The sequence below is a fragment of the Elephantulus edwardii genome, unplaced genomic scaffold (genome assembly GCF_000299155.1).
Source record: "Elephantulus edwardii isolate Elephantulus edwardi_28Jun2011 unplaced genomic scaffold, EleEdw1.0 scaffold00153, whole genome shotgun sequence".
In the NCBI taxonomy this organism is placed as follows: domain Eukaryota; kingdom Metazoa; phylum Chordata; class Mammalia; order Macroscelidea; family Macroscelididae; genus Elephantulus; species Elephantulus edwardii.
In genome coordinates this window covers 2,393,387-2,398,449 of record NW_006399903.1, presented here as the reverse complement: position 1 = coordinate 2,398,449, position 5,063 = coordinate 2,393,387, and positions in this window count along the sequence as shown.

Below are 5,063 nucleotides of genomic sequence, written 5' to 3'. Positions count from 1 at the left end.
GCTCCATATTTTGTAACCAGCAGAAGACGTCCAATCAGTGTCCTCCACAGAGAATTGACCCCCTCCCTGCCCCCTCAACCCCTGCCTATAAAATTTTGCCTGTATCCTCCCAACGTGCACCTTCACTGCCCCACACTGCCTACTTCTGGCCTGGGTCAGCGAATTTCACCAGAGAGCTGCCAATAAACTCCACTGTTTTACTTTATCTGGTTTTCTGTGCCCTTTTTTACCTTACACTCTGCATCCTAGAGAGGTCCCTGACAGTAGATTTTCCTAATGCAATTTGTCTTTTGATTTTCTGACTGCCCTGTTAGGCACTGGGAGTTCCCGAATCTATTTGTCAGCTGGGTGCAATCTATCATGGTTGCTTCCTGAAATGAATGTTGCAAGAGTACAACACAGGCAGAATGTTAAAGACAGAAGAAAGTTTATTAAGAAAGAGAGACATTCTCGGAAGATGAGAGTGTGTCAAAATGAGAATAAATGGTGCCCCTTCTAGGGCCTTGGCCCTTCCTGATTTGGGTGAAACACCCACACCTGCAGTGGTGGGCTTTCTGTAACCTCATTGACCGCTGCCAACTGGGGTGATTGTTGGTATGCATTTATGGCTCCAGCAGCTGCTGCTGATGGGAATCATTTCCTGGTTCTTCTCTGGGCTCTCACTCTCATCTTCTCTGTTCTCTCTCTAGCCCCTCTCAAGCCCCATCTCCCCACTCTTCTTCTTTCTTCTTTGACCTGGCCTCAGGTGAAGTCCATTCTGACTCATAGTAACTGTACATGTGTCAGGTGGTAGCTTTAAAGAATTCTTTTATATTTGAGTGAAAGTTTGGAAATCATACAATCACCCATAGACATATTGGTTTGTGTTTTTTATAAACTTTTTTTGTACTGGTTTACTTACAAATTTCATGTACATTGTTTTTTACCACGGATCTTTAGTTAACATTGTTTAATGGAGTTAATGACAACCTCTCCTTGTGTATTGCCATTTCCCTAACATTTTCAATGGCTATGACCTTTTGACAGTAAATTGTCAGGCCCCAGTGTGGATTCTAACAGTTACACTCCTCTGACCTGGGAGAGTCAAACGCTAACCATAATTGAAGATTGCTGACCTCCGTTTCCCACTAATGAACAGGAGACCAATTCATTAAAAGATTGCAAACATTCTTAACATTCCTCTGAGTTCTAATGGTTTGAATGAAAGGAATGTTATGCTAACAGGAAGTGGTAGAATTGCTTTTAGTCATGAGGGTGGAGGGTCAGGGAAAAGAGGAAGACCCCCGTTGAGATGGACTGACCCAGTGACTGTAGCAATGAGCTCAAGTGTATCAGAGATGGTGCGGATGGCACAGGGCAGGACAGGACAGGATTCAGGCCCATTGTTTACAACAACAACAAACAACAACAGAAGTGAGTTAGGGAGCTCTGGTGGTACTAAACTAGCTCCATGGGAGAAAGATGGACAATCTCCTTTGTGAGTTTCTGCCTCTGAAAACCTGCTGAAGGATCAGCTGGTGGACAACAAACCACAAGAAGTGAGTTAAGTTTGCTTTGGCTTCTTTCTTTGAGTCAATGAGTCTTCCCTGGTCCATTAGTCCTGTCCTGGCCCTTGTTGCTTAAGAGTTCTACTAAAGGCATGTACTTATAACTTGTTGGTCAAGTTTGTGTCTTCTGGGTTGCAACACCCCCATGATACATCTTGAAGGATGTGTACATGTACAGCCAAGCACAATCAATAAGAGTGCATCTGAATTCCAAAATCGGTCTCCATGGTAGTCTATGTGTTTCCTGCTGCCAAAGGGGCCCTTTGGAGTGGTGAGAGAAGATCTTCACCCTGAGACCCACAGCGTCCCTTTTCAGCAGGAAGTAGCTAAGAGAATACGCCGTCCCCTTTTCCTTATGACTCGGGGTGAGGTCTCTCTCAGGGAGGAGTGATAGGGAATGGCAAAGGATACACTGACAAAGAAGATTAATCAGAGCTGGCTTTGACAAGCACTGTGGCATTTGGACGGGAGCAAACTGGGAGGAGGGTAGAGAGAATAGTGCAACAGTGAATGAGTGGAAGCCCAAAATCTCTGTAAATGTTTATGAGAATTAATAAAATATGGTTATAGAAAAAAAAAAGAAAAAAAAAAAAGAGTTCTACTAAAGGGCTTCATCTCCATTTGCTCTGTGGTTTTGTTTCGGTTTTTTTTTTTAAAAAGGTTTGTTTCTAGTTTTATTGATTTTTCTTTTTTTTTTTTGGTTTTATAACATTGTAATTGTGGCATCCACTTCCTAAGTAACATGCCTCCGGAACTTTGATAAATGTTGTAGAGGGGCTTCAGGACTTTTGTTCATGAGCCCAACTCGAGGGCAATCAACAACAACATTGTAATTACAATTTTGTTCAATCATGGATATATATTTATATAACATTAATTACACTATTGTTCTTGTTAGGTACTATTGAGTTGAATTCAACTCATGATGACCCTATGAACAACTGAGCTGAAACTTGTCTTATCCCGCGCCATCCTCACAATCTCTGACACACTCAAGCCTGTTGCTGCAGTCACTGTGTCAACCCATCTGGTTGAAGGCCTTCCTCTCTTTCACTGTCCTCCCTCCACCTTTCAAAGCATGATGCCCCTCTCCTAGGAATAGTCTCTCCTAGCAATATGCTCAAAGTACATCAGACAAAGCTTTATCATTTTTGCCTCCAAGGAACACTCTAGCTGCATTCAAGATGTATTTGTTTGGGCTTCTGGCAGTCCATGGGATGTTTAGCACTCTTCACCACAGTTCAAAGGCACCAGTTCTTCTGCCATCCTATGTCCAGCTCTCAGTAGTATAGCGAGTGACTGAAAAGATCACGGCCTGAACTAGGTATACCTTAGTCTGAGACATCGTGGCTCCCCAGTAATTTGGAGAGGTACCTGGTGGCAGACTTTCCCAGTGCAATACATTTCTTGATCTCCTAACTGCTTCAAGTACAGTGTTGTAGTTGTGTACCATAGACTTGGAACCAACGAAAAGCTGAGAGTTTTTAGAGGCAGTTAATCACAGGGAAGGAGATTGCCCATCCTTCTCCTGCTTGGCTTGTGGCCTCAAACCACATACCATTGAGATTGCAGCACAGCTTCTTGCCACTAGGCCACCAGAGCTCCCAGCAGTCAGGAAATCAAAAGACAAATTGCACTGGGGAAGTCTACTGTTAGGGACCTCTCCAAAGTGCTAAAGAGTAATGATTACAGTCTGGAAAACAGAGTGCACCTGATCCAGGATATGATCTTTTCCATTACTTGCTATGCATCAGAGAGCTGGACAATGACTAAGGATGTTAGAAGAAGCTCACACAGGCGCAGGCTGGGTGTTGACCCTATCTCAAAATGAGAGAAGCCTGCTTTTTTCATTTCTATGCAACGGTGTCCCATCAAAGGCCATGAGTTGCCTTTGAATTGTGGTGCTGGAGAAGATTATTAAACATATCATAGACCACCAAGAGAAGATGAGATGGATTGATGCAGTAACGAGGGTAATTAGAGTAGGTGTGTCAGAGACAGTGAGATTGGCTGAGAATAGAGCAGGTGTTTGAGCTATTGTGCTAGGTTGCCAGGAATCATAGTCAACTCTACGGCACATTACAACAAAAATGTAATTCAAATAAATCAATCCTTCTACCTTCCTTCTTTCTTGTCTAGCTTTTGGAGGCATATGACATGATTGCAAATATCATGTTTAGGTGTATGTTAATCCTCGAAATGTTGTCTTTTTCTTTCCAACATTTTAAGAGTTCTTTGGCTCCATGAAAAATGTCATTTGATTTCTTGACCACCGCTTCCGTGGTAATAGTGGATCCAAGTAAAATGAAATCCTTGACAACTTTAATCTTTTCTCTGTCATGATGCTGTTCATTGGAACATTTGTGAGGGTTTTTAAGTCATTGATTGGTTATGAAAGTGGAAAAGATAGATGCCACGTGAGGATAACCAAGAGCCAGTGAATGCCTGGACTACCACCAAGGAAGGAATTCACACGGCTGAGATTCTCATTTGGACTTTCAGCCTCTAGGATTTTTGAGAAAAAGAATTTGTTTATAAACCCGTCCACTGCTGGTATTTGTGGGGCAGCTGCACTACCTAATGGAGACATTCTCCTAATGAGAACCTCTTAGGAGCAAAATGCTAAACATTTGATCCTCATTTGGGAGGATCAGAATCAGGGTAAAGTCAAGCAGGATACAAGGAAAGGCTGGGTGGGAGGAGTATTAGGCGAGAGATCAGATGGTTAGAACTAATAAGGAGCAAGGAGAGTAGCTAGGATTGGGTCTTACTCATTTAGAACCAGGAACATTGGCCCTACCTGCCTCATGATCCTGACATGCATGGTAGAGGCTTTTCTTGCCTAAATTATGCTCCTCCGTGAACTCTATAGACGGCCTTGAAACTCAGTGGCTCATGCCTTCTAGAAAGAACTCAAAAGGGCTTCCAGAGCCATTCAGCTCTGTGTCTTCATTTGTTTTTGTGTAAGAGAAACTTGAGATGCTATAGGTTGGTATTGGACCAAGCTCACACAGGTGCGGGGCTGGGGGTAGACCCTATCTCAAAATGGGAGAAGTCTGCTTTTTTCATTTCTATGCAACTCCTATCAAAGGCCATGGTCACTGAGAAAAAAAATACCATGTGGGAGACTGCTACTGAACCCAAAACGGTTACGATCTGTCTCTTGGCAGCTCAGTGGTAGTGTGTGCAAAGGAAAGAAAAGTCAGAAGTAGAACTTTGCCCTTGAAGCAGTTACTGAAAGTAGAACAGGGCTGTCAACGGAAAGAAAAGGTGAACCATGTATATAGTTCTCTGCTTCCTAGCAACGACATTCAATAAGTGAAACCATCAAAATGATGTATTTGAATTTTGATTGTGTTAATGAATTTTAATATTTATTTAGCCCAACCTATTAATAATAGAATTTCCACGTGAAACTTATTAATGAGATATTTTACACACTTCATCCTTTTTCAAGAATATTTTATTGTATTTTTAGTGAAACAAGTTTACATAGTATGTTAAGTTCTTATTTAA